Below are 13,962 nucleotides of genomic sequence, written 5' to 3'. Positions count from 1 at the left end.
CACACACACACACACACACACACACGCACACACACGCACACACACGCACGCTATCCCCCCACCCCCTCCCTTGACTGGCCTAACTCATACTCACCCATGATAGTGTGTTGTAGACATGATGGATAGAACCCGATTCATTTATCCGATTACCAAGAGTGCAGAAAACTGAGCACAGTCTTTTTCTTTGTTCTTTCAGTTATATTCCAATTCTCTTCCTCACACATAGCATGCATACACAGATCCTCGCACCCAACGTATTTCCCACTCCGAGACTTCTACCAACAAGAAGAAGAAAATGGATTGTTAAGGCCTGATCGATTGCTCCTGCATCATATCGCCCATCGCACCATTCCCTTTGTCTGCTGTGAATCATTTGTTGTTGTTGTTTTCTTTCTTTCTAGTAAGTGTGAGGAGTTGGCAGGTTTGCTGCAATATTTAGTAAATGTGTACATATCAGCAGGTAACAGAGATGGAGAGAGAAGCAGAGATAAAAGTGTTAAGGCAGAATGCTCTAAGAGTGAAATCATACTATTGGGAGGGCACAGTGTGGGAAGAACAGGTAAGAAAATGAATGCTCCGCTGTTAAAAATATGTTGAACCCTTAAATCATGTGCAGTCTGGTGCATTTGCAGTCTATCAATAGGATTTATTTCCCAGATTTCAGTCCAAATAATTTAATACTCAGCATCCAGCCAATTAACAATCTGATATTTACAATTTAGACAGCTGCAAATTGCACACCAGACATAACTGGGAGCACTCAAACAGCTCTACATCTCTATACTTTCTTGAAACAAAATGACAAACTGTAGATGTATAAATATCTCTTGTAATTGTTAAACTACTGACCATAAATACTGAACAACCCCCGAAAATAACGTTTAAAGCTCTATCACAATTGGTACGATATCAAATTTGTCATGTTGAAAGAAGCTGTTACCGCCGCCTCACAAGAAACACAAAGAGTACAAATGGGCGGCAATTACTATACAGATGAAAGCTGTTGGAGACGGAGCATATTGAGAGCCAGTAAATTAAGAACTGAAAATTTGGAGGGGGTTAATAAAAATACTCCTTAAACAAAGCACTGGCTGAAATACCAGATAAGCTAATTGTTAGGTTGTTTAATAAATAAATGATTGACAGGTAGGTTGTAGTTTGACATAATTATGCTGCTAAATGTAATAAAAGACTTCCATTTGGATTAAATTTCATCGTTTCAGTCTAGTTTAAGTGATTCGTCTACATGCTGACAACAATTTTATTCATTGCCTTAAACACACAGATCTTCAGCTTCAGCTGAGAAAATGAAATTAACATTCCCAGTTAACTGCGAGAAACATTTGCAGTTGACATGCGCAGGCTATATTTGCAGCACGCCGACATTACAGACTTATCTGCTGATCTCGGAGCTGCACACATTCACATCTGGGAGCTGTCTGATAGTTTTAAGAATGTGCTCGAGATGAACAAACAGAAGCTGGAAACTGTTTGTTAATGCACATCTGTGGTTTGGTTGTGATAAACATCTCCGATGACGAGCAAGCCTTTTTTGTTTGCTAATATGGAGGAGTAAATGCACGCCTGCTCCTGGATACTGTGTAGAATAAATTAAAATGACAAAACAGAATTCAACTTCTTTATAAATTACATTTTTAACAAATAATTCTTACGAAGACTCGGACATATATGGGTGGTTAGGAGAGTCCCTTTTAAGTCCCAGGTGTTTTTGTCAGCGTTTGCATAATTAACTTTGTGACTGCATTAACGCTGCATATTTACACTTGTAAGAAAACATTTTTCTGATTGCATCAGATTCATAATGAAGCAGCACCAAAGAGGAAGCAGCATTTTCAAACAGCCCTGTCAGTGATATCTAGTAGCATCCAATAAAATTCAGCGTGATTTGCAGCTCTATTACACAAGATATGATGCTATATGTACATGTGTGTTAGATTAACTTCAACATTTGATGCACGCTTGTCACACCGTTTTATGTGTGAAGATGTCACCATGTCAGTCCGACAGCAGTGTTCAACGATTTATCTCCATCAGTTCAAGGTCATCTAATTTCTCTCTCAAGTATCTGCAACAGGCATCTGGCCCAGACCATCACTTCATTCCTTACACTTCATCCATCCATCCCTCCATCCTCCCTCCCACCAGCCATCCCTCCTTCCCTGTGCTGTCAAGGTCAAATCAAATTGGATCCTACCTTCCCCAGTGTTCCCTCTCAGGCAATGCCTGCATGTGTGTGTGTGTGTGTGTGTGTTCGCATATACATACATATATGAATAAAACCGCCGTCCTGTATGTTGGCTTCGTATCCGTGACTGTACATGAACCTAGAACTTTGTCAGTCAATGCGTGTGTGAGCGTGAACTGAATATATTTGCTCACTTTCATGTGTGGAAGTGCATGAGCGTATCCTGTGTTTAATGTGAGTGTGTGTGGGTGTGTGCAGGGCCTCTGAACAGTGACTCCCCTGCCTGACCCTATCTCAGTGCAGCTTGCTGTCATTAAAGCTCTCTAAGTCCCAGAAGAACAGTTCTGTGTGTGTGTGTGTGTGTCGGAGGCCCCGTAGAATAGCCCAGTTTTACGTCTATATGGACCTTGACAACAGCCAAGTGTTTGATCCGCCTGTGCTGCTCTCTGACTTCAAATATGAGAAGTGTGTGTGAAGGTTTGTGGGTGTGCATGTAGGTGTGCGGGTGGTTTTCAGGCTCTGTTCTTTGTGTACAATGGAAAAGAGCAGACAAAGACTTACCAGTTGTAGTTGTTGTGTGATCTCTTTTTAGCTTTTTCTCACACTTTCCATCTCTCTCTCTCTCTCTCTCTCTCTCTCTCTCTCTCTTTCTGTTGCTCACTGATCTGATTGGAGATGTAAATGGCCTCTTATTAATCTTGATTCCAGAGAGTGGAGGCTCTCCTGTGGAAATCAATTGTGTGTGTGTGTGTGTGTGTGTGTGTGTGCGCGCTGCCTTCAGTGCCTTACAATAGCAATCTTTAAACAGGCACGCTCACTCGCAAGCACACGCATGCACCACCTTCACACAAAGGCAGTTATGAAATGACTAGCTTAAACTAACAATGCTCAGCCAGATGACAGAGTGTGTAAATGTGTGGCTATTAAACAGAGAATTGCTCTTGCTATGCCTCCATAATGGGCTATAGGTTCAGTTAGTGTACATTAGGATGGGGCAGGGAGGGATAGCATACCCTCTTATGTGTGCCTTGTGACCCTTAATCATGGCTGTAAGAGGGTTTGAGGGAATCAGTGGGAGGGTTAATGCCCAAGCGCAGCTGCATTGTTGCATTCTTCGTGTGATTTGTTAAAATGTAACCAGAGGGTGTATAGCTGGAGGGGTAAGCCATAGCTCAAATCTATCATTCTTAAGTACAATCAATGTTTGGGATTTTCCTAATAGCCTCTGTGAGCTGGTGTGAGTTGTCATATTGTTGGTGCCCGTTCTGCTGCTCCGAGGGCATGATTTAGTAAGCATTGAGTAAGCATTTTTCATACATTTTTGCAGGAAATCCAGTCTGTGAAATCTCAAATTGGAGCAAATGAAAGTGCAAAACAAATGATCATAGCTTGTGATTGTTGCTGTGGCTTCTTGAGTGTTGGGATGAAATGTGTCATCACGGCAAATTTCACAGCCATAACGACGAAATCTGAGTTGCTTTTTGTAGAAGTGAAAGAGTGGCATTTGTAACATACATGCCTCTTTGCAAGCAAGTTTGACCTACTGGACACTTACGTAGCGAAGTCATACACTCTTCCTCACCTTTAACTCTTGTGATACCTTTAAGCTCATCAGATTTCCCCTTATGTCTTCATTTTTCTTATCTTACACAGGATTTGCTCTACTTTGCACATGATCAATGATATATATGCCTATATATGAACTTCCATCTGTGCATGCATGCGTGATAGCGCCACGCATATTATTCAAGATGTTTTAAAATCTTTTTTAGCCTCTGATGATGATTGACTGAGGATGTGAATCTTTGATGATAATCATTAAGCGCAAGATAAGAGAGAGGCTGAAAGCAAAAAAGAAAAGAAGTCACATTATCAACCAGCCGATCATTAGTTTGCCGCAGATCAGTGTGCTAATACGCTCAGTGGCACACGAGGAGCTTTAATTAGGGTAATGAGAAACAGCATTCAGCTGATATCAAAGTAATGACACATGCGGACACACCCGGACATCTAAATAGAATGTTCCATCCCTTCAAAAATGAGCTTTTCACATTCAATTACTCTCTATTATGTGCTAGATAAATGTGGTCAGTGGTTGGCTTCGCTGTGATGAGTAAACATCATAAAGGCAGCATCGGAAGAGGGACACACACACAACATGGAGATACGCCTGTGTAAACACAAAGAGGACACACACACACACACACACACAAACACTCATCCACCGAGTTGTTCTCCCTGTCCTTGCTTTTCTATCACTTCTTTCCTTCCTCCCTTGTTTCCTTCCGAGCTTCTGTTCCTCCTCTTGTCAAACATAAAGTACTTTGCCGTAGCCCAAACAGCAACCATAAATTATGCAGCACACATCACACACACGTACAAAAAAACAGAATAGTGTGTGTGTATATAGCATCTATAGCACAACATGCATTCTGCTTAGGCCCTTTATCACTTGTAGTTTTACAACTTACAATATTATCATGCACCTGCTGTTTAAACCCCAGCTATTCTGTTTGGATCGCAACTTTGCTATTGATAGCATCATATGCAAATGTAGAGAATAGAGAATTGCCTTATGTTCTAATGCCCTACCCAACTCTCTCACTCCTTCCTTTGCCTGCCTTTTCTCTGTCTCTCTCTCTTATCCTGCCTGTCTCCCACTGTGTTCTGGGCTCTCTCTCTCTATCTCTCCCTCTCTCTCTCCCACCATCTGTTCAGTTTGCCAGGCCTGGGTAGTTTTTACTGCTTAAAAGGGACTCTCCTAACCACCCATATATGTCCATTTATTATTCTCCGTGGGCTGTTCTATTCTCGTCCCAGTACAGTAGCGGACGCTGACCAGTGCCTCACTGTGCTGAATAGGAGTGAAAAAGCTTCAGTGGGTCAGTGCATGTACGAACGGGTGAGAGAGACTCACCCCTGCCAGTTTAGTAATAGAAAATATGTGGAGGAGGGAGAGAGAGAGAGGGAGAGAAAAGATAGGATACATTAGAAAAGTCGATGTGAAGGAGAGTAGAGTGAGATATATCAAAAAGAGAACAGATGGTGGCAGCAGAAAGAATTCAAAAGTAGAGAGAGAGATAGAGATCCAAAGGGAAATAAAGAGCAATGCAGTGAAGGAGACAGAAGTTGCAGGCTGGGTCAGGGAATAATGGTGCTGCTGCATTTTTAATAGTTGGCCACTTTGTAGCGACCCTTGTCTAATGGATTCTCTGCCTCTTAAAAGCTCCTGTCAGAGCCTGCTACCTCAAACAGTTACACCACGGAAATTACTGAGGGCTCCAATAGTCCCCAACACTTCCTGATAGAATGTCCAATGATCTAATATTGTCTGGAAGCAAACATAATTCCAGTTAGTATGCGGATGTTTTGGCAAATTTAGAGATATTTTTACTTACAGAAAGCAGCAACTGAAATACTGAGGGCTTACAATTGACTCCCACTGATATTACCACACTTAAGATGTACAGCGCTGGCCATCAGTGTGCCAGCTTTTAAAACACCCTGCAAAGTGCCTGACAAAGATTTTATTGCTGGGATGAAAAGGGAGAGACAAAGAGCACAACCTCTCGCTGTTGGCTAGTATTAGGGTGTGTTTGTGTGTGTGTGTGTGTATGTGTGTGTGTGTGTGGTGTATTTCAGAGGGTACGGCCTGTGGCCATGAAACTGATCTAGTTTCTGTAGATAGAAGGAATCTGTCCAGGTTTTTACAAAAGCCACTATCTCTGCCTTATATGGCCTTCAACTAAACAGCAAGTAATGAATGTTCAGACCCCTCACCTTTATTTATTAACAGAACAGATTGAAAGATGAATACAGTTTCTAAAAAGTTAATACTTAAGCACATAGACATCAATATCAGTAAGCAGTCAGTGTATGCAGTAACACAGTGTCTGTTTATCTAATTGTCTTTTGATCCATTCTCATTCATATCATGAAATAAGTCAACATCACATATTTAAGAGATGGATATAGTCTTTTTTTTTACCCAAAAATAGTGAGTGAATGTTGAAACAGTGTTGCGTGCTGTAATTGAGAATATATTTAATAAAATGGTGCATCCAAGTTTCAGTGCTCAGTTTACTGGAAGTTCACTCACCACCAACTTTATGCAGAGTATAAAGGTATCCACCATTTCACTCAAAGTGTTCCTCTATGTGAGCATATATTAGATGCTAGATTTTGTGTCCTTCCTGTATTTTCTAGGGACTAGCAAAAAAAAAAGACCAAAGAAATTCTTGTCAATGTTGGTTTCAATACTCTTAAAGGAGCAGTGTGTAAGATTTAGTGGCATCCAGTGTTGTAATTGCAGATTGCAACACGCTGTCCTCGCCTTCCTAGTGTGAAGGAGAAATGACAATGACAGATGCAATGCTCGAAAAGTGCAAAAACCCAGAGCTAGTCTTTGGTTTGTCCATTCTAGGCAACTGTAGCATGCATATTATATCCCATTTCTGCCATATTCTGTGAATAGCCCCCCATAATCTGACACACTGGACCTTAATAATAANTAAAATATCTGAATCTTTTATGTTTGTTGTTATATGTTACCTATTCCTGGCTTAAGATTCATTAGCTGATATGTATGGGAGGTTTTTCGGCCAAACCCGTTGACCCATGATACTCCTCTGTCAAGCTTTTTACACAGAATGTGGACATGGGACAGGCAGATGTTGTCTTACACCTACATGCTGTCACAGATATTGACATTATTTCTTGACCTCCTCATTTCACATATATTAATCCAGTATAATTAGGAAGCTTATTTTGTTTTTTTGATAAATACATTGATATTTTTCATGGAAGCCTGCCACATTATACTACACATCTAGCTCAGACTTAACAGCAGCTATTAGTCATCACTAATGAATTTTGCTTTTAATTAGCTAGTCATTTCTTATGAACATTCATTTATCCATGAACTGCTTATTCTGTTCAGGGTTCAGGGAGAAAAGATTTTTATAAAGCTATGTTTTAGTTCTTTACATACACACACACACAACAATATGATAATTCTTCATGTTCAATGACCAAATACATTGAAAGTATTTTTCTCTAACACACTGTAATTATTTGTATACATTCTCTCGCATTAAATTCATTATGTCATTATTACTATCAACGCAGGGATTTGGTCGGCACATTTCTTCTTATTGTTTTGTGTTGGTGGGCGAGTGATCCCTACACCAGGGACCAGAGAGATAATTGAAAGAATGGCCTGAGGGATCTTCCCTCATATGTTGTTCCTCATCCTACTTAGCTGTTGCTTCCTTCCTCCTCTTTCTCTCTCTCTGTCTCTCTCTCTCTTTCGCTCTCGCTCTTCTCCTTGTATCTTTTACTAAGCCTATTCTTGTCTCATGGAAGTGCAGGCCAGACAATTTAAAATTCCACCTGTGACTACCTTTGAATACCACAGTTAGTGTGGATATATCTAAACACACCTTTAACACATTCCAGTAATTTTGTCTTTCACACATCTTTCTTCAGCTATTCGAGCTCTTTACTTTTCAAAGAATTCCTTTTAACGTTCTCCAAAGAACTAAATCTAGCCAGTTGCGAAGAGTGCAGAGCCTAATAAGGGTGGTGATAGTTGTAGTAATGAGAGTCTGACTTTTCGGTGGAGCAAATGGAAAAAGACTCAACTGTTTATTTTTCCACTATACATATCCTTCAAGAAAAGCTCAGCCAGTTTCTTCACAGTAGCTGTCATCACTCGTGGTCTTCATGGCATGATTTTTGTCCTTCTCTGGCAGCCGATAGGTCACACCTAGTCTCAGCAAACACAAGTCAGGTGTTTAAATAGTTATGACCAACCACAAACACGTTATAACTTCCTTTACATATGTTAACATTCTCTGCTAAACTCAATTACCCTTAATTACAATAAAGTAGCGTACTACAGCGACAATTATGATAGAAATGACTGTATACACTATATGGTCAGGAGGTGTACTGGAGCTGACAATTTGGTAGAGCTCAACATTCAAAAATCAAGTATTTAAATTACTAAAATAAATGCATCTAAACAAGGGCATTTTGCATTTCTCACCAAAGTTTTTTCTGGGCCAAGATTTAAAGCATGTCTTGTCATTTATCTGTTTGAATTCATGTATTTGTGCTGAAGACTGTACTGAGAGAAAGCTGCTACCTCTTAACCATATTTAAGTTGTCAACAAAGTGCAAAATCTGTAATTGAAAGCTGAAATGTGCAGGAATTTTCTGGTAGTAGTAGCAATACTTCATCCCCAATGATTCCCAAGAGACATCCAATCAATAAGTGTCAAATGCAGAACACACACACCCTCCCATACTTCCATATCCTCAACCACCCAAATAACTGGATGAGATCCTCTCCACAATGGCTCCATGTGCAGAATACTTCTTTAATGTCGGTGTATACACTGATTATTTCAGCTCAGTCTGAAAAATATTTCCTGTAGAATCACACAGAAATGAAAACTGTGATGTGCCAAAGAACAGATGATCAATATCCAACACGCTTGGCATTGTGTATTTTCCATCTGAAAGAAGTGTTTTTAAAAATCTAATTGTTGTAATTATATAATTTTGTTAAAATGCTACCACATGCTCTCATAGATATTATACGATAACAACAAAAATAAGACGGAAAATCACAGCTTTTGAGCTGATACAGAATGATACATTCCTGAGAAGTATGAAAACCTCAGGAAAATATTCAACCCTAGCACACACCGTGCCTTGTTCACGATAATCCACTGTCTCACCTTACTAGCTGCTAACCACTGATAGTCTTTAAATCCGTGTCACTTAAGAGTACTTGTAAGTACACAGGGCACTTTTTTTTCCCAGCAGCACCAGTAAGACAGCTCCAAGTGTGAACAAACTCTGGAGCTCAACCTCTGTACTCTTATTTCCGGAGCCTGATAGGAATATATAAAGAAAACACAGTTAAACTCTATAAAACTGCCACAGTGTTTGCCCTTACAGACAGTTTTAGCTGGGTTACAGACACACTCTTGTCCCTGAGCCAGAGGTGGCTGGCTGGGCCAAACATCTCCTATTCCCTGCTAATGAAATCCTGAATAAAACCCTTCCTGCTCTGCTTGATCCCTCACACACACACACACACATACACATACACACACACGATTGCACAAGTACAAACACACAAACACAGACACCCACTCTCCAGGGTTCTGGTACGCACACACAAACACACACCCACAGAACCCCTACAGTCCCAGCCGGGGATTATCCGAGGAAAACACTCCTTTTGTTGGGCCCCAGTCAAATTACTTTTCAGAGCTATCAAACTGTCTACGTAACTGTGTGTGTATTGTGTATGTGTGTCCATGGGGGGTTTGGACTGCTTGTTAGAGCAGTCCAAACATAGGCTATCGCTGATTGCAGGGGGGACATTCAACGTGAACGGTCACGTAATGACACTTGAAAGTTAGCTGTTTACATTGCCATGATTTTGTGCGTATGTGTGTGAGAAAGCACTTGTGAGTGTTTCTACTCATATGCCAGTGATTTTGAAGATAGCATAACACCAAATCACCATGTTGTGTTGTCTGGCAGCCTGGTCTGGTGTTTGTGACATTTTAACTTGACGTTCATGAATAAATACGCTGATACTCATAAACAAGCACATGGCTAAAGTTTCACTTCCTGTAGGGGCCTGCTGCTCCCATGACACCAACCCCCGTGTGAGGAAACATTTGAGAAGTTCTACATAACTATTTCAAGGATGTCCTCACTAACCGAACAGCGTTGGTGGTTGAAATGCCTACAATAACATCATAATAAATGTTTACATCTTTGAGTGGATGGTCTGGGTTACAATGTATGTGGCTACCAGGGATCATGGTTCATAACCTCCTCCTACTTTACTTTCTTTCAACCATAAAACCATTTTTTCCTGACCTTAACCAATTTGTTTTGCTTCTGCCTAAATGTAACTAAAGCCTGTAACAATTCAGGAAAATGCTCATACGCAGTGTTTTTTTGGAACACTGGTTTGACTGACCTTTTTTGTTCTTAGATATGAGGACTGAATCAGTATACATGGAGTTCAGGGAGACCTCTGTAATGACTGCCAATGTATAGTCATACTTTTACTCAGTGGATAATTATTTTCTGGGGTACCAACTCGCAGCCTGGGCAGTGGCCAGCTCACTTCACTGGGCACAGATTGTTAAGCTACATTCAGCCTCTATTCATTCACACTACCAGCTCTCCTCAGAGACTACCAGTCTTTTTCAAAATCTCGTGACAGTGTGTTGTGTGCAAGTATGTGTGACTGTCCCTGTGTGTGTGTGTGTGTGTGTGTGTGTCTGTGTGAGATGTGGGTTTGTGCTTACGCCTGAGACACAGAGAGATGAAGTGAGAGTGCCAAAGCGAGAGATAAACAGAGACTAACAGAGAAGGAGGAGAAGTAAAGAGTGTGCACGTGTGCTCTTGTGCATGTGTGTGTCGAGGGTGCAAACTAGCTTTGTAGCTCTCAGCGAAGTGTTGATTTAAGTGGAAGTGGAGGGAGGAGATGGGATAAAAGGCCTGACTAGATTAGGCTGGCACACACTACTGAGGCGTCCTGTACTGCCTGGCCTTTCAGTGCACTGTGTGTGTGTGTGTGTGCGAGTGTGTCTGAGACACTTGTTTTTGTGTTGGGAGGACACACGAATCAGGTTTGTGTGTGCAACTGTTGGATGCGGTTACTCTGCTACTGATATTAGTCGAGCTGTACAATAAAGCAGCAGATTAGAAGAGCCACTATAACAGCACTGAGAACAGTAATCACAGTTCTGACATCTCAGCAATGTTCTGTGCGGATAAAGTGTATGTTACCACTGTGAAGTGCCATTGTAGAGGGGAACTGTGGAGGTCATCCACAGTTCTGTTCGTCCCTATTGTATGTCCCAGATTCTTTATCATTGTGACGGAGAAGGGAAATAGATGAGACATTGAAGCTGTTCTTTTCTTTTTTTAATCTTTATTTCTTTAAATATGATCATAACCTTGCAGTTTCTGCCAGTTGGTGGTGGAACTGCATATTCAAGCTTCGAGCGCCGCCCTGACACCCAACTGTTTAAAGTCAAGGTAGTCTCCAACAATAATAGTTCATTGGCTAAGTCGCTCACAGAACTGTCTTTCCATGTTAGTCTCTGTGTGTGGGGGAGACTGACAGCTGAGGGTAAAAATAACATTTAAAGTGATTTTAAATGCTTGAGGTGTGCTTGATTTAACTTGAACAGGCAACACAACAGCGTCAAAAGTGATAAGGCTGCTTGTAAAATTTGACAAGTCTTCCGCCCTCACGCCTTTTCAAATATTGAATATGCTGTTTAACCAAGGTTTTGGGAGCAGCAGAGCTCTCTTATTATTGGCAAGGTGTTTGTGCAGTAAGGTTTAACAGTCATTGAGCATTTCTTGTTAAGAAACGGAGCTTAAAACACAGTTGAATGAGTCGTCCACAGACTGCCACATTTTGGCAACAGCAAGATAAGAGTTAACTGAAGGCACTGCTAAATACTTCATACTGTAATATTTAATTTTTTGCTTCTGTACAGTGCTGCTCCACCATGCTGTCGTTTGTGCTGAACTATCGGATGAGACAGAGACATTAGTCTGCTACACGTAGAACAGCAGTAATCTGCATATTTTATTGATTTAACTTCCTGTATGAAAAATTAATATCCTGGGAGGCAGGATTCTTACTTTGCATGTATGTTTGTATCCTTGTATGCCCGTGCTCAGTTGTCTAGCTGTGTATAGTGTATAGCTGATGTGTGCTGCAGTTTGTATGTGTGAACATGTTGAAATTCATTAAAACACACGTTCTTCATCAAGAAAATGTTCCTCGTGTGCTACACAGCATCAGTGCAGAAGTGGTAGAGCAAATTAAGAAGACGTCTTTATCAAAGCTTGACATTGTTCTAGGACTCTAGGCATTTTTGTGTCTGTGGGTGTTTCTGAGGGTTCCTGCTGTCAGTTGTGCTGTTTTTGGGATGATCTATGACTCAGGGTCACTTACTCATTCCTTCGCTATTGAAGTTGGCCGAGATTCACCGGATTTCCCAAACCAGCTCAATGCAAAAAAGTATTTTGTAATCAGGTAGTCTTTTCCTGTTAGTCTCATATAAATGTTGTCTTTATCTCTTCTTCCTCTTATTATTTAGTTTTCTTTCCCAAAGTATTTATTCATGGTGCTATGCTATGAATCGGCCTCTGAAGATAATACATAAACATATACATCCTCTAGTTTAGATCAATTCTGAGACAACGCATTATAATTACAGTGAAATGTAAACAGGTGATCCATTGCCCAAAATCATCCCTAATGCCTGAATCCTATTTCTTTTACTGAACACTGGCACCAGTCAGATTTTTATATTTACCCCTGGATAAACAGCAGCAGATACATAAATAATATGATATAATATATGAACATTGCCACTATTATAGCTTTATTATAATCTTATTTTTACTTTGTGGACAAAAGTGAATCTCAAACTAAGATATATGCATGCACACATGCAGCTGTACAGTAAATTGAGATGTATAGCAAGTATTTGTATGTAATAAAATCATGTATACCCATACATACACACACACACACACACACACACACACACACACACACACATGCACATGGCAAGTGTCAACTGCTAGATTAGATGCAGTGAAGGCTCTGAGTACAACAGGAGGAGTATTCAGGGCACCGCTGTGACAGAAAGTACTAACTGTCGCACTCTTACCAATACCAACCCTAGAATTATCCTCTCAGCAGAGGTCTCTCTCAGTCCTCCCTGTCTCTCTCAAGAAGAAATCAATGATGTGGGGGACACTCAGCCAGTGTGGTGGAAGACCCACTTGCATACAAGGCATACAATAACTGAAGATCATTCTCTGTTCTGTAGAGAACACAAAGAGAATGCAGATGCCATATCATTTTCAGTCTGACAGATTTCCCATGCTGAAAGGGTCACCCTTTCCTGCTCCAATATTTGAGGTGTCCAATGTCCAATACTGATGACTGAACTTTATACTTTAGTTTTGCATTATCTCACAAGTACCATAGTGGATTAGATGTTAAGAAGAGAGAGGTGAAACAGCAACCAGTCTCATTGCAGTCAAGTTGATCCAAAGGATTATTTTCAAAAAGTCAATGTATTCTGCTAATGGATATCTCTTCTGTTATATGGAGAACTATCCAGAGCCAAAATAAGGAAGTACTAAAGGAATATAGAACTGATAATAACTGCTACATTTATATATCTGTAGTTTTCTTTCACAGCAGCACGCTGTATACATAATATGGAGATGACATATCATGGTACAATGGACATTTCATAACAACACTGATATCTCCCCCTGCCTAGGCCTATGTGGATTGTACATCCACAGAGGATGCTAGGTCAAAAAAGTTAAAGTACAACAGCAGAGGAGCGGCCGAGTAAATAAAGGAGATCAGAGTGAAGAGGGACAAAGGCACAGATAAGGCAGGGAGGATAAGAGAGGGAGGGCAGAGGGAAATATAATATAAGACCTTGTAATATAAGTGTGTAAGAGGAGAGTTATTTAACATAGAAATACTCTACTCGTTCAAGTGGTCCACAGTCAGTCCCTTACATAGGGTAATGCTGAAAAATGGAACATTTTCAAATCCATATATGACTTTATCATTCTAGATCATATATTGTCTGTAGGTGTGTATGGGAGTGTGAATGGTTGTTTGTCTTTATGTGCCCTGTGATGAGTTGGCAACTTCAGGG

At 40.6% G+C, this 13,962-nt stretch overlaps 1 protein-coding gene across 3 annotated transcripts in view; it reads left to right on the top strand.

Annotated features, from left to right (window-relative positions):
• The window catches only part of LOC104934030 (RNA-binding motif, single-stranded-interacting protein 3), a 130,903-nt gene that overhangs the window by 24,127 nt on the left and 92,814 nt on the right, over positions 1-13,962 (top strand). The gene's annotated exons all lie outside the window — the stretch shown is intronic.

The sequence above is a fragment of the Larimichthys crocea genome, chromosome XIII (genome assembly GCF_000972845.2).
Source record: "Larimichthys crocea isolate SSNF chromosome XIII, L_crocea_2.0, whole genome shotgun sequence".
Lineage (NCBI taxonomy): Eukaryota > Metazoa > Chordata > Actinopteri > Sciaenidae > Larimichthys > Larimichthys crocea.
The sequence above is the reverse complement of the archived record's forward strand: the minus strand, read 5'-3'. Positions and strand labels throughout refer to the sequence as shown.